This window comes from Cherax quadricarinatus, chromosome 59 (assembly GCF_038502225.1).
Source record: "Cherax quadricarinatus isolate ZL_2023a chromosome 59, ASM3850222v1, whole genome shotgun sequence".
Taxonomy (NCBI): Eukaryota; Metazoa; Arthropoda; class Malacostraca; order Decapoda; family Parastacidae; genus Cherax; species Cherax quadricarinatus.
In genome coordinates this window covers 3,609,253-3,633,100 of record NC_091350.1, presented here as the reverse complement: position 1 = coordinate 3,633,100, position 23,848 = coordinate 3,609,253, and positions in this window count along the sequence as shown.

Below are 23,848 nucleotides of genomic sequence, written 5' to 3'. Positions count from 1 at the left end.
TTTTACTGTTCTGAGGGCCATTTCAAGTGTAATACCCTCCCACTTCCGACCTTCTGGTGTTAAATTCACCATTCTTTCACGATGCCAGTGATGATGAAGACGGTGATAAGATGATGGCGGTGATGACGATAATGATGACGTATTAAAATCACAAGCGGAGGAGAGAAACACACTGGGCCACCACATCACATAGTCGTATTAAATCATTGAGAGCTTCGAGGTATCTTCATCACATGATTAGATAAGTACGTAACATCTTAACTTGGCGAGGCACTAAATCATGATGCAATTATGAGGAATTGCTTTAGAAGAGTGAGGGAGGGAAGAAGAGAGGAAGGGAAGGATGAAGGGACGGAGGGAGGGATGGGAGGGGAGGAGGAAAGGGTACCACAATCAACACCTGTTTAAGCAGGTGTTGGACTAATAACAAATCCTTAAAGGCCTGTATAACAAGCAATTACAGGTGACAACGGAGGAATGTTTGATAGCTTGGGCCGATTTGGGTAGAAGGTGAGCTCTGGGTGGCTGACAGGTGGGCTCTAGGTGGGCTCTAGGTGGGCGAGTGGTGGGCTCTGGGTGGCTGACAGGTGTGCTCTAGGTGGGCGAGAGGTGAGTGAGAAGTGGGCTCTTGGTGGGGGAGAGGTGGGCTCTGGGTGGCTGACAGGTGGGCTCTAGGTGGCCGAGAGGTAGATTCAGGGTAAGAATATAGCTGGTACAAACATATCCCCTTGAAAACCAAAATATATACGAAGTATTACAAGATAAATATAATACATTTTGATTCGATACGAAGTGAATAGCGAAATGAAATCGTACACTAAAGCTTAACTAAAAATAGCGGAATAATAAACACGATTGGCAAAAATATTTATTAAAACTCGGCTTTCTAACTCAAAAATACAAAAATTTTTGATTAAAAGAGGCTTGTGCAATTACTGGGAAAATACGATTGACTAAAAGAACTGAACTATTATTTGTTATGAATTCTGATAGTGAGAGAGAGAGAGAGAGAGAGAGAGAGAGAGAGAGAGAGAGAGAGAGAGAGAGAGAGAGAGAGAGAGAGAGAGAGAGAGAGAGAGAGAGAGAGAGAGAGAGGGAGAGAGAGAGAGAACAGTGACAAAAATCCCAAAAGCAGACACAGACAGCTAAAAAACGTAGAGTCGCACACCGTCATAACACATACGAAGACACAGTCATAGACACACATAAATACACAGACAGGCACAGACACATATAAAGACACAGACAGTAGTAGACACAAAGACACACAGACGATCAAAGACACAAAGACACACAGACAGTCGTAGACACAAAAGCACACAGACAGGCACAGACAGGAACAGACAGGCACAGACACAAAGACACACAGACAGTCATAGACATACAAAGACACACAGACAGTCGTAGACACAAAGACACACAGACAGGCACAGACACAAAGACACACAGACAGTCATAGACATACAAAGACACACAGTCGTAGACACAAAGACACACAGACAGGCACAGACACAAAGACACACAGACAGTCATAGACATATAAAGACACACAGACAATCAAAGACACACACAAAGACACACAGACAGTCAAAGACACACACAAAGACACACAGACAGCCATAAACACATATACAGACAGCCACCAACCCGGACAGGAAGAGACAGTCACAGACTGACAGACAGTTTTACCTCAAAATATTTCGATAAAAACATTTACACGACTCATAAACTAGATGAATAAAGCGTTTTCATACTATTTTTATTTAAGCGTTTCTAAAAAGATTTTCGGTGTAATTTGTTCGTAATGGAACTAAAAATATGGACATATGACATTTGGCCTCAGGTGCGCCTTTTATAGCGGAGAGGGTGAAAAATAGTGTATTTTATGGCTGTTTTACCATGAGCGATGCTATGTGTGTGTTTGTGTGTGTGTGTGTGTTTGTGTGTGTGTGTGCGCGCGTGTGTGTGTTTGTGTGTGTGTGTGGGTGTGTGTACTCACCTATTTGTACTCAAATATTTGTGGTTGCAGGGGTCGAGTCACAGCTCCTGGCCCCGCCTCTTCGCTGATTGCTACTAGGTCCTCTCTCTCCCTGCCCCATGAGCTCTATCATACCTCGCCTTAAAACTATGTATGGTTCCCGCCTCCACTACGTCACTTTCTAGGCTATTCCACGGCTTGACTACTCTATGACTGAAGAAATACTTCCTAACATCCCTTTGATTCATCTGAGTCTTCAACTTCCAATTGTGACCTCTTGTGTCTGTGTCCCCTCCCTGGAACATCCCGTCTTTGTCCACCTTGTCTATTCCGCGCAGTATTTTATATGTCGTTATCATGTCTCCCTGACCCTCCTGTCCTCCAGTGTCGTCAGGCCGATTTCCCTCAACCTTTCTTAGTAGGACAATCCCCGTAGCTCTGGGACTAGTCTTGTTGCAAACCTTTGCACTTTCTCTAATTTCTTGACGTGCTTGACTAGGTGTGGTTTCCAAACTGGTGCTGCATACTCCAGTATGGGCCTGACGTAAATGGTATACAGAGTCTTAAACGAATCCTTACTGAGGTATCGGACGCTATCCGTAGGTTTGCCAGGCGCCCGTATGCTGCAGCAGTTATCTGATTAATGTGCGCCTCAGGAGATATGCTCGGTGTTATGCTCACCCCCAGATCTTTTTCCTTGAGTGAGGTTTGCAGTCTTTGGCCACCTAAACTATATTGTGTCTGCGGTCTTCTTTGCCCTTCCCCAATATTCATGACTTTGCATTTGGCAGGGTTAAATTCAAGGAGCCAGTTGCTGGACCAGGCTTGTAGCCTGTCCAGGTCTCTTTGTAGTCCTTCCTGATCCTCATCCGATTTGATTCTTCTCATTAACTTCGCATCATCTGCAAACAAGGACACTTCTGAGTCTATCCCTTACGTTATGTCGTTCACATATACCAAGAACAGCACAGGTCCTAGGACTGACCCCTGTGGAACCCCGCTTGTCACAGGCGCCCACTCTGACACCTCGTCGCGTACCATGACTCGTTGTTGCCTCCCTGTCAGATATTCACTGATCCATTGCAGTGCCTTTCCTGTTATGTGTGCCTGATCCTCTAGCTTTTGCAGTAACCTCTTGTGAGGAACTGTGTCGAAGGCCTTCTTGCAGTACAAAAATATGCAGTCGATCCACCCCTCTCTCTCTTGTCTTACTTCTGTCACCTTGTCATAAAACTCTAGTAGGTTTGTGACACAGGATTTTCCTTCCCTGAAACCGTGCTGGTGGTGTGTGTGTGTGTGTGTGTGTGTGTGTGTGTATACTCACCTAGCTGTACTCACCTAGCTGAGGATGCGGGGGTCGAGTCCGAGCTCCTGGCCCCGCCTCTTCACTGATCGCTACTAGGTCACTCTCCCTGAGCCGTGAGCTTTATCATACCTCTGCTTAAAGCTATGTATGGATCCTGCCTCCACTACATCGCTTCATAAACTATTCCACTTACTGACTACTCTGTGGCTGAAGAAATACTTCCTAACATCCCTGTGATTCATCTGTGTCTTCAGCTTCCAACTGTGTCCCCTTGTTACTGTGTCCAATCTCTGGAACATCCTGTCTTTGTCCACCTTGTCAATTCCTCTCAGTATTTTGTATGTCGTTATCATGTCCCCCCCTATATCTCCTGTCCTCCAGTGTCGTCAGGTTGATTTCCCTTAACCTCTCCTCGTAGGACATACCTCTTAGCTCTGGGACTAGTCTTGTTGCAAACCTTTGCACTTTCTCTAGTTTCTTCACGTGCTTGGCTAGGTGTGGGTTCCAAACTGGTGCCGCATACTCCAATATGGGCCTAACATACACGGTGTACAGGGTCCTGAATGATTCCTTATTAAGATGTCGGAATGCTGTTCTGAGGTTTGCTAGGCGCCCATATGCTGCAGCAGTTATTTGGTTAATGTGCGCTTCAGGAGATGTGCCTGGTGTTATACTCACCCCAAGATCTTTTTCCTTGAGTGAGGTTTGTAGTCTCTGACCCCCTGTATGTATGTGTGTGTGTGTGTGTATGTATGTGTGTGTGTGTGTGTGTGTGTGTGTGTGTGTGTGTGTGTGTATGAGGGTCTGTGTGTGTGTTTGTTTCAGGTTAAAGGGGCTACCACTGGTTGCCAACACAATGCATGCTTATGAGCACAGCTCCTGGCGCGGCTAAGAGCTGTGAACCGACCCCTACAACCACAAATAGGCGAGTACACACACACACACACCACACTCAGACACAAACACACACACACACACACATACACACACACACACACACACACACACTCACACACACACACACACACACACACACACACACACACACACACACACACACACACACAGGATACCAGATACCAGATCATGAGGAAAGATAGAAGGGGTAGGGGGGGAGGTGGGGTTGCTCTGCTCGTAAAAAACAGATGGAAATTCGAGAAAATGGAAGGAATAGATGAGACAGGAGAAAGAGACTACATAGCAGGTACACTTCAGTCTGGGGAACACAAAGTGGTCATTGCAGTGATGTATAATCCACCACAGAACTGCAGGAGGCCAAGAGAGGAATATGAAGAGAGCAACAGAGCAATGGTGGACACACTTGCTGAGGTGGCAAGAAGAGCTCACTCCAGCAGAGCAAAGTTGCTGGTTATGGGGGATTTCAACCACAGGGAGATTGACTGGGAAAACCTGGAGCCACATGGGGGTCCCGAAACATGGAGAGCCAGGATGTTGGACGTGGTGCTGGAAAACCTCATGCACCAACATGTTAAGGACACTACCAGAGTGAGAGGGGAGGATGAACCAGCAAGATTGGACCTTGTGTTCACCCTGGGCAGCTCAGATATTGAGGACATCAAGTATGAGAGTCCCCTAGGAGCTAGCGACCACGTGGTTCTGTGCTTTGAATACATAGTAGAGCTGCAAGTGGAGAGAATAACAGGAGTTGAATGGGAAAAGCCTGACTATAAAAGAGGGGACTACATAGGGTTGAATAACTTCCTGCGGGAGGTCCAGTGGGACAGAGAACTGGCAGGAAAGCCAGTAAATGAAATGATGGAATATGTAACAACAAAATGCAAGGAGGCAGTGGAAAGGTTTATTCCCAAGGGCAACAGTAACAACGGGAAGACCAGAACGAGCCCCTGGTTTACCCGACGGTGTAAGGAGGCAAAAATAAAATGCAATAGAGAATGGAAAAAGTACAGAAGGCAGAGAACACACGAAAATAGGGAGATCAGTCGCAGAGCCAGGAATGAGTACGCACAGGTAAGGAGGGAGGCCCAGCGACAGTATGAAAATGACATAGCATCGAGAATCAAGACTGACCCGAAACTGTTGTATAGCCACATCAGGAGGAAGACAACAGTCAAAGACCAGGTGATCAGATTAAGGACAGAAGGTGGAGAACTCACAAGAAATGATCAGGAGGTATGTGAGGAGCTGAACAGGAGATTTAAGGAAGTTTTTACAGTAGAGACAGGAAGGGCTGTGGGAAGACAGCACAGAAGGGAACATCAAGAGGGAATATACCAACAAGTGTTGGATGACATACGAACAACTGAGGAGGAGGTGAAGAAGCTCTTAAGTGACCTTGACACCTCAAAGGCGATGGGACCGGACAACATCTCCCCATGGGTCCTTAGAGAAGGAGCAGAGATGCTGTGTGTGCCTCTAACCACAATCTTCAACACATCCCTTGAAACTGGGCAACTACCTGAGAAATGGAAGACAGCTAATGTAGTCCCCATATTTAAGAAAGGAAACAGAAACGAGGCACTAAACTACAGACCTGTGTCTCTGACATGTATTGTGTGCAAAGTCATGGAGAAGATTATCAGGAGGAGAGTGGTCGAACACCTGGAAAGGAACAAGATTATAAATGAAAACCAGCATGGGTTCATGGAAGGCAAATCTTGTATCACAAACCTCCTGGAGTTTTATGACAAGGTAACAGAAGTAAGACACGAGAGAGAGGGTTGGGTAGATTGCGTTTTCCTAGACTGCAGGAAGGCCTTTGACACAGTTCCCCACAAGAGATTAGTGCAGAAGCTGGAGGATCAGGCACACATAAAAGGAAGGGCACTGCAATGGATAAGGGAATACCTGACAGGGAGGCAGCAACGAGTCATGGTACGTGAAGAGGTATCACAGTGGGCGCCTGTTACGAGCGGGGTCCCACAGGGGTCAGTTCTAGGACCAGTGCTATTTTTGATATATGTGAACGACATGATGGAAGGAATAGACTCTGAAGTGTCCCTGTTCGCAGATGACGTGAAGTTGATGAGAAGAATTAAATCGGACGAGGATGAGGCAGGACTGCAAAGAGACCTGGAGAGGCTGGACATGTGGTCCAGTAACTGGCTCCTCGAATTCAATCCAGCCAAATGCAAAGTCATGAAGATTGGGGAGGGGCAAAGAAGACCGCAGACAGAATATAGGCTAGGTGGACAAAGACTACAGACCTCACTCAGGGAGAAAGACCTTGGGGTGACCATAACACCGAGTACATCACCGGAGGCACACATCAACCAAATAACCGCTGCAGCATACGGGCGCCTGGCAAACCTGAGAATAGCGTTCCGATACCTCAATAAGGAATCGTTCAAGACACTGTACACTGTGTATGTTAGGCCCATACTGGAGTATGCAGCACCAGTCTGGAACCCACACCTGGTCAAGCACGTCAAGAAGTTAGAGAAAGTACAAAGGTTTGCAACAAGGCTAGTCCCAGAGCTCAAGGGAATGTCGTACGAGGAAAGGTTAAGGGAAATCGGACTGACGACACTGGAGGACAGAAGGGTCAGGGGAGACATGATAACGACATACAAGATACTGCGGGGAATAGACAAGGTGGACAGAGATAGGATGTTCCAGAGAGGGGACACAGGGACAAGGGGTCACAACTGGAAGCTGAAGACTCAGACGAGTCACAGGGACGTTAGGAAGTATTTCTTCAGTCATAGAGTTGTCAGCAAGTGGAATAGCCTAGCAAGTGAAGTAGTGGAGGCAGGAACCATACATAGTTTTAAGAAGAGGTATGACAAAGCTCAGGAAGCAGAGAGAGAGAGGATCCAGTAGCGATCAGTGAAGAGGCGGGGCCAGGAGCTGAGTCTCGACCCCTGCAACCACAATTAGGTGAGTACAATTAGGTGAGTACACACACACACACACACACACACACACACACACACACACACACACCTCACCCTCTCCCCAACACCGGAAACACAAAAACATCATCATCCATTTAAACATTTCCAATTATCGGAATGACTCTCTTGTCATTATCCAAAATTATCGGAAAAATGTTGTATCACAGAAAAATCACAACAACTGTTCATTCCTCAGCTCTATATGAACGAGCGTAATACGGGAAACAAAGATCAATACAACCTCTCCCTGCCGGATGGAATCAAAGGATCGGGTAAAAGTATTTTTTTCCGGGCTTATTTTCATCCCCCTTTTCCAATTCCATTGTTATGGGTCTGTTTTTCAGCCTATGATAAAATTTTTTTTTAATATTGTTGACTGAGATCAAAATGTTTTCCTCTGATGGGAATTCCTGACACGGGACATTTTTTTTTTTTCAGATTTATTTTGACCCAAGGCCTAACTTACCGTAGGCTTATTTAGTTGCCAAAATAACTTCTTTGGACAAAAGTGCATTTCGGTTTTTTTTTTTTTAATTTTATTCGTTAGTTTACATGCCAGAAATAATGTATGAATTAAATACATTTTTTTTACCTCTCAGTGTACATATGCTGTGTGTTTTAAATGTATATTTATTATTATTGTTATTATACTTATTATTATTATTATTATTATTTTCAATATTATTATTAATGTTCTTCTTCTTCTTCTTCTTCTTCTTCTTCTTCTTCTTATTATTATTATTATTATTATTATTATTATTATTATTATTATTATTAAAATTATTATTATTATTATTATTATTATTATTATTATTATTATTATTATTATTATTATTATTATTATCATTATTATTAGTAGTAGTAGTATTATTATTATTATTATTATTATTATTATTATTATTATTATTATTATTATTATTATTATTATTATTATTATTATTATTATTATTATTATTATTATAATAAAGTGTAGGGTTTGCCCTATTCCATATATGTGCTACTAAATACATGTAACAACTGTTCGTATGTTACATACCACGTGTATCAAAACCTGCAGTCAGCTATTTATTCTTTTCAAGAATTTAATTCTAGGGAAACTTCTCACTCCATGAAGACGGCAACTAAAACTGCAGAAATAGCTTTCACTGGGACACTATTCAGTCTGTGGAGAGCTTTACCACGTCATGAGTTGATAAAGCTCCACACGGAGCGATAGCGAAGGACGCTATGCTCTCCAGGATGGAGTCTCCCACGCTTCACACACACACACACTTTCTCCAAAGAGCGAAACGTTGTCCCAATAAAAGCTGGCTCTGTAATTCGTTTCTTTATCTCCCTCCTCCCAGAGAAAGCATTATTTAATCCCGTTCTGACGCCATTTTAATCCGACTCAGTTAAATTCTGAAAATGATATCTAAAACATTATACCGTTGAAGCAGAACCGTCATCCTTTTATAGCCTTTATGAGCAAGAGGGAACTTAAATGAAAGGAACATTAATGTTTTTTTCTTGATATTATGAAAGGGATATCAATGGATATATTAATTTTAGCACATTAGTGGCTTCCTTTCAGTACATGACGAGATCTGTGTCAACCATTCATCTTCTTTATTCACCCTCTCTCTCTCTCTCTCTCTCTCTCTCTCTCTCTCTCTCTCTATATATATATATATATATATATATATATATATATATATATATATATATATATATATATATATATATATATATATATACTATATATATAAAAACACACACACACACACACACACACACACACACCTGGGGTGAGTATAACACCAGGCACATCTCCTGAAGCGCACATCAACCAAATAACTGCTGCAGCACATGGGCGCCTAGCAAACCTCAGAACAGCATTCCGACATCTTAATAAGGAATCGTTCAGGACCCTGTACACCGTGTACGTTAGGCCCATATTGGAGTATGCGGCACCAGTTTGGAACCCACACCTAGCCAAGCACGAAAAGAAACTAGAGAAAGTGCAAAGGTTTGCAACAAAACTAGTCCCATAGCTAAGAGGTATGTCCTACTTGGAGAGGTTAAGGGAAATCAACCTGAAGACACTGGAGGAGAGGAGAGATAGGGGGGACATGATAACGACATACAAAATACTGATAGGAATTGACAAGGTGGACAAAGACAGGATGTTCCAGAGACTGGACACAGCAACAATGGGACACAGTTGGAAGCTGAAGAGACAGATGAATCAAAGGGATGTTAGGAAGTATTTCTTCAGCCACAGAGTAGTCAGGAAGTGGAATAGTTTGGGAAGCTATGTAGTGGAGGCAGGATCCATACATAGCTTTAAGCAGAGGTACGATAAAGCTCATGGTTCAGGGAGAGTGACCTAGTAGCGACCAGTGAAGAGGCGGGGCCAGGAGCTTGGACTCGACTCCTGCAACCTCAACTAGGTGAGTACAACTAGGTGAGTACACACACACACACACACACACACACACACACACACACACACACACACACACACACACACACACACACACACACACACACACACACACACACTAGCAGAGAGACATTAGTTTTAACATTCTAAATTTTCTGTTATATTTCCAGGTAAGATTATCAGTAAAGAATATTGCGAGGTATAACTTTTTTCCGGCTGAGAAGAGAGGAGAGAGCCTTTCGATTGTCTGTCTTAAGATAACCTTTTCGTATATATTTTGCACCACCGTCAGAAGTTTAGTGTTCTTAGCAGATAACTTGTAAATTGAAAGAATTTTTTAGTAAATATACGTATATATATTTTTATTTTTTTTTGGGGGGGGGGGAGGAAATAAACTCTTATGAACTCACACGCATTACCCCCTCCCTCCTACGTTTCCTTTCCTCATTCCCTTTCTTCTATAATTCCCTTTCTCTCGTCCCTTCCCTCCATTTCTCATTCCTTCCCTTCTCCTGCTTTCCATTTCCTTCACTTCCGAAGCAGCCGTGGATATGAATAAATGCATATTAAAATCAATAGAACTAATGCCTGATAAATGCGGTGGAAGTGAGAGAGATATTAATGAAGACAAACAATGGACAAGAAAGAAGAGATGTGAGATTGGTGTATATATATATATATATATATATATATATATATATATATATATATATATATATATATATATATATATATATATATATAATATATATATAAATATATATATATATATATATATATATATATATATATATATATATATATATATATATATATATATATATATATATATATATATATATATATATATATATATATATATATATATATATATATATAATGCCAGTGAAAGTAGTACCAGTGAAGGTAGTTCAGGGTATTTTTGCAGAGAATCTTGGCATAGATCGTAAATCTTTTGTTTATCCACTTGTACTATCTCTGTCTCTCTCATCAATATCAATAAATCTATAAAAAAAATAATGTATAATGATATATACGGGAAAAATGTTTGTTCCATTTTTCAAGAGGTTGTCGAGTGCTTTTCCATCTTTCTTTATTTACTCAATCAGCTGCTACCATTTTTCTTTGCCGAGGACAGAAGAAGGGGAGAGAGAGAGAGAGAGAGAGAGAGAGAGAGAGAGAGAGAGAGAGAGAGAGAGAGAGAGAGAGAGAGAGAGAGAGAGAGAGAGAGAGAGAGAGACTATACCTGCGTATATCTGTCTGCTTTACTTTACTCACATGAAGAGGAAAACATTGGTGAGCTTTGTACTCAGATATTAAACTCACCTCTTTGACACGGAACAAACAGCACAGTGAGGTCGCCCACGGATACACATCAAGTAAAGGCACACCGTTTTTCCCCCCGATTCACAATTTGAGACAAAGAAACATGCTTCAGTTCCCCCCCTTACCTACTCCCCAGACAACCTCGCGCGACAACGAATCGAAATAACCTGGAGTATCCGACACTGAGTGTAAATAACTCCGAGGCTCAAGCTGCCCCATGCAAGTGTCTAAGCTGAGAAATACGGAGCCTGCACTACAGCGTGCTGGGCAAGGTGACTACTGTCGCCCACAAACAAAGGGACACCGGTTCGACAACCAGGGGAATGGGTTTCAGGTGCTTCTCTCGCAATATACGGCTCCAACTAACAGAGAAATATTGCAAGACCAAAGCGCTCAAATGATCGTCCAAGCCAACGATACGTTTTTCTCTCTACAAGAGCAACGTCGCCCTAACTAGCACAGGAATACCGACTCACGGAGGAAGAGGAGCGCCAAGAGGACAGATCCCGCAGAAGTCACCTGAAAGTGAAGAACTGAGTGGACTGAAAGGATTTTTATGGCGTACTGCCGACAACAGAAGAAAAAAATCACACCTTGCAAAAGAAGTTTTAATTAGAACAATGTTTCGTTCGGTGATAAGGCTGTACACAGAGCGAAATATTGTTCAAATTAAAGCTTCTGTAACGTGTCTGTAGGAGCCTGAGAGTCATCAGCAGCACAAACCCATAGATGGAGACCTCATGATCGAACCATTTCTTTCTTCAAAATTCTCATATGAAGATATTACTGTTTTTCTCCCAACGCCGTCAATCGACCCCAGTCCCCAGTAAGAGCCTTTTGCTTTACTGGCTTTGACACAACTAGATGATATACGTTAGTTCTTAATGCAAACAGAAGTAGACAGTTCATCTCAGCAAGCAGCCTTAATGAGGACTTTCAAATCCTCTGCTATCTGACTTTCCCATGTAAACTTAGTTTACCAGGAATACCTCCAATCACAAACAGCACTAGTATTTCTAACATCCTTTACCACCTACTACCATTCCTACACTTACTATAACCACTCGTACCACCAACTACTAATGCCACCATCATCAACCTCACCTCAAATACCCCCACCAACTGAGACCAAGATCCATCTCGCGTCTGCCTTGATAGCTTTACACCGACACCTGTTACGTGTTACGTGTTATGCAAGGTCAGGTTATAGTGTGTGGGAGAGTAGGACCTGCACCAACCACCTCACACCCTGGGTGGCCGTACCACCAACATCACTCCAGCCTGTATCTTCCACCTCACACCCAGACTGTACCATCAAAATCACACACAGATGTACTTCTCACCTCAAAACCATTTACAGAGGCAAAGGCTAAACCATTGGACCGTATATTTAGCTCATAGCCCCATTCAAGTGAGGTCCTTAGATGCTAGTGCAGGGCTCTTCATTTAGGAAAATGGAACTAACATTCGCTGTCTCGGAGCGAACCTAATTACCACACATTCCCCAGACACTATACGTCCCCTACGAGATAGTGATGCTTCCTTATGAATATGACGGCATACCATCATCCAGTAATTCATTGTTTTTTTTCTTTTGCAGATGAATATAACACAATATAATGAAAATGAGGTCCAAGATTAACCCTTGGGGCTCCCCATTTGTTCCCTTAGCCCCTGGGATAGCTCGAACGATCGATTATTTAAGATATCTCATTTGAAACTCTCTGTCTCTTGGACTGATCCTTGGGAATGCTCCAGCTGATACTCTCAGTCCCTGGGATGGAGCTGAGGATCGAGCCTTCAAGCATCGTATTCAATATTTTTTGGGGGTCCCAGATATAGCATCTAAGTGCAATCCTTTAGGGTTCCCCATAAGATATCATCAGTCCCTGATGGCGCCGTAGATCAATCCCAGTTCCAGTCGTTGTTGGGTCCCATATGATGCTATCAGTCACTGGGATAGACCCAAGTACTGACTCCTGATGTTAATGAGTAAGTCATATGCAATAATTCAGCATTTTTATTTAAGACCATGAAGCTTAACGTTCCTCAGGGCTAATGACTGACCACTTCAAAACATCAAAACTGATGGACTGATCGCATCTTTACCTCTTCACTGCTTCTGCTGTCTCCAATTTTAGTCAACTCCGTATTCGACTGAAGAATCCTACTGCGCAGGCGAAACATTTCGAGAATAAAAATACCAAAGCGTTGCACATGGGTCTTATTCATCCTGTCGTTATTGTGTACTATTAATATTATCCCTAATTTACCATATTTAGTACCAACACTCCCTGGGATGTGTCAGGGTTTAACAGTACTCACGGTTTACTTGCGGTAAACTTATCTATAATTCAGAGTTCTAATATTTAACTTATACCATGCGCGTTTAATTAAAAAAAATTAATGCTGTACTTTTCCGGAGATTATTTTTAATAATCTGAGCATAATACTTTTGTGTATATTTTTATGTACCCGTTTATGTATATGTAGTTGAGTTCTACTGTAATTGAATTACAGGGCAGAGAGGCAGAAGAGAAGAGAGAAAGAGAGAATGTTCATTCTAGCTCTACCATTCTCCAGAACAACACTTCATCTGAGATCATTTATCCCCAGGATGACTCGAGTATGGAACACATTCGTACAGCATAATGATGTCAACGAGATAAAGTCAGTTGAACAAATGAAAATGCTGGCCCACAGATGGCTCCAACTTTATCCTGTTCCCTACTTGTATCTCTCATAACAATAAAAAATGCGCTGATGTAGGTAACAGCTCTTAGCTTGTCAATTAAGTTAGGAATCCTTAACCTGTAAATAGGTTGTCAATAAAGCTAGGGATCCTTAACCTAACCTTGTCAAACCCTGTCTAACAAAAAAAAAAAAAAAAATAAATAAATAAATAAAGCGTGGAATCTCCAACATTTCTCTCTCTTCCTCTCTCTATTTCTCTCTCTGTCTGTCTGTCTCTCTCTCTCTCTCTCTCTCTCTTTCTCTCTCTCTCTCTCTCTCTCTCTCTCTCTCTCTCTCTCTGCTATATATCACTCTGACATGCACTTTGCTTCACAATATCCCAGCATGAATGAGTCAGTATTCTAAGGATATAAGTTTATGGGTTGTAAATCAGCATAAGCAGTCGAGTTACCGTCAACTCGCATCTATAAATTATATCTTACAACCTTTAGACATTGACATTTCAAACACCTAGTAAAGGGATCAAATAATAATAATATTAATAATAATAATAATTAATATTATTATTTATTATAGTAATTTATAATGAGGAAGGCAAAGAAAAGAAGAAGAAGAAGAAGAAGAAGAAGAAGAAGAAGAAGAAGAAGAAGAAGAAGAAGAAAATTGCAGAACATGGTAATCACCCCAGTTGATGGTTTGAGCTTCGCGTACCATCTCACGTGAGAATAACTTAACAAATACACTTGAAAGTGTATTTCTCCGGCCTTGTAACTGATGGTCAAATTGAGACTTATGGTCATGTCCCCTTACAACCGTTTCCAGTGGTCCAGTAAACAGATACGCAAGATCTAGTGCTGACTGTGGATCGTATTCCTGGAAAGATAACTGAAGGAACTTAGAGTAAACAAGTCGCTGTTCTTGATTTTCTGTTGCTTTTTAGCTGATGTCACTTTAACCCCAATAACGTTCTTTCTGTCAGTTCCAAGTCGTAGCGAACCTGACTCTGGCAGCCACTAGGAGGAGAGGAACTAGAAATTTCGCCCGTCTGCCATCCACTGTTTATACGCTATTTAGGTAGCGTTCATACGTCAAAGGTTTCCTTCCTGTCATCTAGGTAGCGTTCGTAAGTCAGAGGTTTCCTTCTTGTCATCTAGGTAGCGTTCGTAAGTCAGAGGTTTCCTTCTTGTCATCTAGGTAGCGTTCGTAAGTCAGAGGTCTCCTTGGATGGGGGTCTATACCCCGTTTGTACCTGTGAGCTTGTACCTGTGTGCTTCTGTGAATTTATATTTCCTTCTGTGAGAGGCAAACCTGATTACCTCTCTTTCCTGAGACGCTCTGTGGCACCTACGAATTTAACGCTGTACATGTATAGTATACAATACAGACAAGATGAAAATTAGACACTGTCTTCCAATTATATCCTGGAATTTGTATTGATAAAGCCACTGGATGACGAAACGTCTACAATAAAAGCTTCCCAGATGTTGCACATGTCTATTTTTCGAGTCAGTGCTGACTCTTGAATATAACTACAACTAAATATAATAATCAAGGCGTATGTCTGCTATAAATATATGTATGGGCGTGGATATCGGTTTTTTATTCACAGCAAAGAGTTAAATATTAATAGGTCATATATTGCTAAGTTTGTGGAGAGGCTATTTAATTATAGGTACGCGGGAGAAAATGGTTATTATTTGTGTTGGAGAAAAGACAGATTGCAGAAAGTGTGTATCTGTATCAAATTATCTGTATGTTTGTGTGTATGAGTGTATGAGTGTAAGAGAGAGTCTTACATGTGGGACTGCAGGTAAATATTATAAACTTTTCTGAAAATATAATGAATTGTAGGCTTTCATTTATGTAAGGAAACACACACACACACACACATTTATATACTAATAGGAATCCCATAAGCACCTAAAGTAGCATTATATTCTCTGTAATCAGAGACCGGCAATGAGACACCTGCCAAAATTCCAGCAATTACATTTAATTACAGACAGCTGTAAAAAATATTTTTTTTCGAAATTACTACTCGGAAAAATCCGTATTGACATTTTTTCTTTGGTCTTATTGACACGGAAATCATTTTCCATGGCTCGAGGTCCCATCTCTCGACGTGTTTTATCACCCAGAAGCCAAACCTCCCCACCAGGTAGTTATTTGACCAATAAGGAGGACCTTAACAAACACACACACCAGCCAACATCGACTGTGTAAATAAACAGGTTTTTTGAATCTGACTCCCCGAGGTTCCTAGTCAATATTTAGCCAATGATAATACTCCGTTCGCTGGGCCAGTCATAGAAAGCATGAAATGGGTGGTTGAGTTTGTGTTTCGTTTTCGACAAACTTCAAAACATTAATTTGGTGACCACACCAGAGAATATTATACATTTTTAGCCCTCTCGTTGGGCGCACGGTTTGTTATTTCCGTTTATTACCGGTAAATATGACTGATTTAAGGAATGTGAGGCGTGTGTGTGTTGGGCTGGATGGAGGTGGTGGTGGTGTGTGAATGTCGTAGTGGTGGTGGTGCTGGTGTGTGAATGTCGTGGTGGTGGTGGTGCTGGTGGTGGTGGTGATGTGTGAATGTCTTGGTGGTGGTGGTGGTGGTGATGTGTGAATGTCTTGGTGGTGGTGGTGGTGGGGATGGTTGCACTGGTGGTGGTGGTAATACTAATGATAGCGTGATGGTGGTGGTTGTTGTTGCTACTGAACCCTCTCCGAGATACTTGACTCATTCTGCCTCATGGAACATGATAGGGGAAAATAAAGCAAGCATTTGTGTCCACTATAAAACTACAATATAAAAATAGGGTAGCAACATACTGCCGATATATCCAATATTGTCCAATAAAAAAAAAGAGAGATCTATTGCTGAGAGTGAATTGTAGCTCACGGCTCAAACAACCATCAACTTCTCAAAGACAATCGTCAGTTTGTTCTCTCCTGCATGAGCGTCGAGGAAGCTTCATGTGGGTGGGAGATGTATACAGACAAAATCTGGAAACTCTCGAAGTATTCCCATGGACACGTCTTGCAGCGTTTGATCCCCCGCCTGTGTGCACCTAACAATAGCTTCTTGCATCCCTCCAGCCTCCAGGTGACCTCTCACGATTTTACACAAACCTGGATCTGTATATCTGTCCTTTTTTTTTATTCTTTGGGATCTCTCTCTATCTATCTCTATCTATCTCTATCTATCTATCTCTATATCTATCTATCTCTATATCTATCTATCTCTATATCTATCTATCTCTATATCTATCTATCTATCTATCTCTATATCTATCTATCTATCTATCTCTATATCTATCTATCTATCTATCTCTATATCTATCTATCTATCTCTATATCTATCTATCTATCTCTATATCTATCTATCTATCTCTATATCTATCTCTATATCTATCTATCTATCTATCTATCTATCTATCTATCTATCTATCTATCTATCTATCTATCTATCTCTATATCTATCTCTATATCTATCTATCTCTATATATCTATATCTCTCTATATCTCTCTATATCTCTCTATATATCTCTATATATCTCTATATATCTCTATATATCTCTATATATCTCTATCTCTCTCTCTCTCTCTCTCTCTCTCTCTCTCTCTCTCTCTCTCTCTCTCTTTCTCTCTCTCTATTCCTCTGGGACCTTGATAATGTGAGAAATCACGAAACTCTTGAAAGTTCGCTATTTATTCACAATGGTTGTTTTGCATATTGCGATATCACAGTATTGTGATATCACGATATCAATACTGTGATATACTGGAGGGAGTGTTAATGAGTGGAAGCTGACAAGAAAGTTGCAACTTGTAAAGCCGACTATGGAACTGGAGTATATATTGTGTGGAAGTGAACGTGGAAATCAAGAGGTAGAAAATTTTAATTTGTAAATTATTATTGTTTTATTACACAGTAGCTGTTTCCTACCAAGGCCAGGTGACCCGAAAAAGAAGAAGAAACCCTTTCATCATCATTCACTCCATCACTGTTTTGCCAGAGGCGTACTTACTCCACAGTTATTATTATTATTATTATTATTATTAGCGAGGCTCTCTACTCGTGTGGATCATTTATCGCAAGAAGTAGTGGAAGCTCGATCCTCTGTCCGCTAAAGGCGAGAGTGTACTCTACCTCTCTGTACTCATCTAGTTATATTAAGATAATAAATACTAAATAAATATATATTAATCATGCGTGTGAACAAAGACGTGAGCAACAATCAACATATTTTAAAACAAATTCTATACACCTCATTATCTTACAACCAAAAAATATAATTCAAATTTCCCATAAAACCCATTATTCCATAAAAGAAAATAATTTTGGTAAGGTAACCTTCCACGTAAAAAAAAAATAACTCGCGGTCTCACCCACCCTATAAAGGAAAGCTATTCAGTATTTACATCAGAAAATATATATACTAATTTGCACGGTAAGACTCCCAGAGAAACGGCACATCAGACGGTCCGGTAATCACACCGTGTGTGTGATACATGTAAACACATCCAGCTGAAGAGTTTACACATGTACGTTTTATGTGTGCGTGTGTCTATGTGTCTGTGTGTGCATTACACAGATTGCCACGTAGCTCTGGGTTTTTTCTTCCTTCCTCCTGTCTTCTTCTCTCAGACAACAATGACGGGAATTAAATAGTTTTCTGGGAAAATAAATTAAGTGAACCTGTGTTTAATTTCGAGGCATTTGCAGATTGTGACAGATTGTGCAAATGTGTTTGGGATTGTGTGTGTGGATGGGGGTAAGGTGTATAGAATTGGGGTTGAAAGTGAGAGAGAAAGAGAGAGAGAGAGAGAGAGAGAGAGAGAGAGAGAGAGAGAGAGAGAGAGAGAGAGAGAGAGAGAGAGAGAGAGAGAGAGAGAGAGAGAGAGAGACATTATTATTAACACTAGTGTGAATGTAATGCAGAGAATCCGTAGTTTGGAGATTAGGAGGAGGTGTGGGATTATCAGAACTATTATCCAGAGGCTGAGGAAGGGTTATGGAGATGGTTTGGACATGTAGAGAGGATGGAACGAAATGGAATGACTTCGAGAGTATATAAATCTGTAGTGGAGGGAAGACGGGGTAGGGGTCGGCCTAGGAAAGGTTGGAGGGAGGGGGTAAAGGAGGTTTTGTGTGCGAGGGGCTTGAACTTCCAGCAAGCGTGCTTGAGCGTGTTAGACAGGAGCGAATGGAGACAAATGGTTTTTAGGACTTGACGTGCTGTTAGAGTGTAAGCAAGGTAACATTTATGAAGAGATTCAGGGAAACTGGCAGGCCGGACTTGGGTCCTTGAGATGGGAAGTACAGTGTCTGCACTCTAAAGGATGGGTGTTAATGTTGCAGTTTTATAACTGTAGTGTAAGCATGCCTCTGGCAAGATAGTGTTGGAGTGAATGGTGAAAGTTTTTTTTTCGGGTCACCCTGCCTTGGTGGGAGACGGCCGATGTGTTAATAATAATAAATAATAGTATTATTATTAATACTATTATTATTATTATTATTGTATTATTTTTATTATCAAATTCAGTGGGAAAAAATCCAACCCGTGAAGGTTAGGCATGACTAAAGGAAGCAATGAAATTTGATCAAGTGGAGAATAGCTCCAACACCAAGGATCAAGAGATGAAATATATAATAATTTAACATTAGTTCCCTTTCTTTTTATATAAGCCTATGTGGGGTCTTCCATGGGATTGTTGCGAGTTATTATGCCACTACGTACAGTTATAACATGGAATCTTACCGTGTTATTTTTTACATTAAATTCCACAACATTCCCCCTTTTTTATTTTTGTCATGAAAATAGCAACAACAGCAGTCGACGCTGCGGATAAAACCATGTATTAGTACGTTATGTCGACAGTGACATCCTACAGTACAAGACTGGCTAACGCGACTGTCTGGAGTTTTGAGACTCTCTGATCGCGGGTTCAAACCCCGACCGTGGTATGGTTTTTTTTTACAGAGCAAGGTTTTTATTGGGACAATGTTTCGCTGCGTGAAGAGCTTTTTCAAGTCATATTTTGGTCAAGCTCTACACAGAGCAAAACGTTGTCCTAATAAAAACTGTTTTTACATCATGTGTCTCTGTCTTCAGACACTGCCCAGTCAGTAGACTCGTGTTTACAGTCATCAGTGTATATAATTTGTGATATTTGCTAACTGGTACTTGAGCCAGATATTTCTTCCTGGCCAGTAGTTTTTGCAGTCAATTTTACCACAGGATTACTGGTGATACGCTCTTTTGGAGTACTGTGAGGAACGCAGAGATAAATTAATACATTTTCCATGCAATGGTGAAGTGATCTTGTTATGTATAATGCTATGGTTCGTGCAGGTTATGAGATCTAATGTCATTGTAACATTTCGTTATTAATTTGGCTCAGTGTTTACGCTTAGACAATTAAAAAGATAGTTTGGCAACTTTGCGTTTATTTCTGAGCCTTTTAACACCCTATACTATTTTAAATTCAATTGTTCTCTTCCTGATAACGCTAAGATCAGATTTTGCTACCGAAGAAGCTAGCGTTCTGTGCACGCAATATTCATCCTGTGGACAGTGGAGCAAAAGAACATCGATACACGAACGGCTCAGGAACTAGTCCTCTCAAGAGCTAACGGGATATCAAGTGCTGTCCTTATTATTATTATTATTATTATTATTATTATTATTATTATTATTATTATTATTACGAGACAACACTAAACCCGTTGAGATTATGCAGCACCTGTGGAGATAAGGGAGACAGAAGGCATTTAGGTTCAATTAAGGAAACTGGAGTATAGATCCAATTCCCTAAATCAAGAACCCCTCACCAGCATCAAGGAACTTTTCCCGAGGGTCGCGCTTTTCTTATAATGACGAATTTATATGTAATAATGTTGGTAGAATTACCGACAATATCTTAGGTAAAAAGACAAGTGCAGGTAATGCAACATTTTTATCATGGCGACATTTCGCTCTCCAGGAGCTTTGTCAAGCCGTTACAGAGAATACAAAGTCGCGGAGGGTATTATATAGGTATTATAGGTGCAAGACATAATGAATTTAACTGGGGGGTTACAGAAGAGCCAGACTTGATTCTGAGGGCTGCGTATTTTACCATTTACAAGCGTAAAGAGGATACTGCAGTCTGGAAGTTCATTTTAGCTTCTGGCAAGATAAGTATTGAAGGAATGATGGTGAATATTATTCCTCTTTTAGGTCACTCTGTGGGAGACAGGCAGTGTGTTAATTTTTTTTCTCTTTCTTTAAACGTCAAATAATGTTTAACTTTTGACTATAGTTTAATGGAATTTGTGTATTTGTGTGAAGAGATAAAGGCTCGATCCTCCTTTCGAGGATTGAATCCTCGACATCTCGTTTTGATAAGGACCAGCCTTGGATGGGTCAGTAGGCCTTCTGCAGTGTTCCTCCATTCTTATGTTTTTATGTTCTTATGTGGTATTCACAAGCGACACGAGAATTTTTTTTATCTAATATTACCAATGGTGTACTAGAATTTATTAACGATTTACTATAAACAGATTACGTAATTGACAGCTTTATATAGTTAATTTCAATAGATTCGCATTTCATGGATACGTTTGAACAATCTAAATGCTTCCATCAGATCCTCCTATATTCCTGACATATATCATAGCACCATTTTCACAAATATTTCATCCATTTATACTGATATTTCCTCCATTGACACCAATACTTCCCCTCGCACTTTCACAAAGTGATTGTAGAAGTGAAAACTTTATATTCTCTGGAACCCCCATATATGGGAACACAATGAGCGTTTGTAGGGGCCAAAACTCAATTCATAGCAATCAGAATATAACAACAGATTACGACGCAGCTGGGCAAGTTTCCAATAGAGTGTGACCCCCTCAAGGTATGCCCTGAGAAGGGGACATGAAAGTGAAGGGGAAGCATGTGAAGCTCTCCCGGCATTTTCCAGCCTTGATTGTTTTATCGAAGATTTGAAGTTTTCCTCGGGCGAGTCTGATATCCTCTCACCTTGTGTGCCTTACAGCAAGTTCTGAAGGTCATAAGACTTGATGGCAAGCCTTTCTGTCTCTTTGCCTGTCTGTTTACCTGTGCCTTGCAGCCTGCTTTCTTGCCTGTCTATATGCCTTTGTCTGTCTACCTGGAATTGTGTCATTCTCAATGATTTGAAAATCTATTCACCATAATGATGTAATCTCATTTACAATATGCTCCCTTTGCTATCAAAACCTGTGATCCCTTAATCTACACGATTTAAGGGGATGGATTGTTCCCCCTGTCATTCAGTTGTGTTACCTTGCATATAAAAGGATTTCCTATCCAGTCCCACGTGCTCTAAATGCTCCCTGATTTACAATAGTTGTTTTCCCTTGGTGTACAAGGGATGGGCACCCAGTGATTTACATTGTGTGATCCCCAACCGCTGAGTATAGTAAATGTGCAGACAGGGTGGGCTTTATTTCTCCATTCTCCTCTCGCTACACTGACTGGGACCACCCAGTATTTGGCGAAATCCGATGCTTGGCTAAGGAGAGTGGGTTCCGAGGCGTGTTTAAGCAGGGCTCGTTGTGCACTCTGGTTAACCTATTTAGCTCCTGCGAGTGTGAAGAGACCTGTTACGTCTTGGCTCATCTAAATACCATTTTATCATAGTTCGTGTAACTTGCATAGGTACACAAAAACAAGGGTAAAATCTCAGTCGGTCTTGAGATATACAACTGCGATAACGAAGACCTAGGAGATTGTCGATGTCTGAGACGTAGGATGACAAGGCGGTAAAGAGAACAACGACCGTCTCATACATACCACCATAAAAATCTCAGGTTGGAAATGTTAATCTCTTTGTGATGGAGAAGTTGGTGGAGGCGTCGAGGATCCACATTACACAGTCGGGTTGTAGCAGAGCACTTCTTGGTCAGGTTTGCCTAAGCTCGCTCGGCCACGTCTTGACGAGCGGCCGAGGGTGGCCAAGGGGGACTCACACCGCCAATCGACAGGTCAAGCACACCAAGACAATCAAAGACGAGGATTCAGGACTAACACTCGACAAGGCCTGAGCAAGTACTCGACCCCCGGCGTAAACCCAGACTACAAATAATGTTCGTTGGTGTTCGGGCAGATGCAAAACAAGGGAAACCTTTTTCGTGGGTATGAGGTTTGCATATTAATAAGGGTGGTTCTATGGGGGGTGCTTTTAAAATGTTACCGCAGCATGTCATGCTACGTGGGCTGGGATTTTTATATTTTTTTTAGAGGGAGCGAGAGAGAAAATTAAACCGATAGGTGTGTGGGAATGGGAAATGTTGTGGAGTGAGAGACTTGTTTTTAGGGTAGAAATATTGGTGAGCTGGCGGAAACGTTTCGCTGATGGGCGTTACAATAGAGAGATACGGTCCGCTTCACTGCTGTCTACTACTGGTTGAAAATGATGAAAATTGTGGCAGTGTGCTATTAGTTCACTTTGTGAGAATTATCCACTTTGCTGGAATATTTTATTATTGTCAATCATATTCAGCGCGGCCAGTTTTGTTTGGAATCAATAAATTACTTCAAAGGTGAGTGTGTGCCTGTGTAGGCTTGTTTGCTTGTATTTATTTACGTATGCCTGTATATATATATATATATATATATATATATATATATATATATATATATATTATATAAATATATATAATATATATATATATATATATATATATATACTCACCTATTTGTGATTGCAGGGGTCAAGACTCAGCTCCTGGTTCCACCTCTTCACTGACCGCTACTGGGTCCTCTCCGTGCTCCATGAGCTTTATCATACCTCGTTTTAAAGCTATGTATGGTTCCTGCCTCCACTACATCACTTGCTAGGCTATTCCACTTCCTGACAGCTCTATGGCTGAAGAAATGCTTCCTAACATCACTTTGACTCATCTGAGTCTTCAACATCCTAATGTTATCCCTTGTTTCTGTGTCCCATCTCTGGAACATCCTGTCTCTGTCCACCTTATCTATTCCTTGCAGTATTTTGTATGTCGTTATCATGTCTCCCCTAGCCCTCCTGTGTGTGATTTGTGTAATTGTGTGTGTGTGTGTGTGTGTGTGTGTGTGTGTGTGTGTGTGTGTGTGTGTGTGTGTGTGTGTGTGTGTGTGTGTGTGTGTGTCTGCTAGGACTTAATTGTTATTTACAAAATCTTCATATGGCTGGAGCAAATTAGAAATACATCTCCCATTACTGTA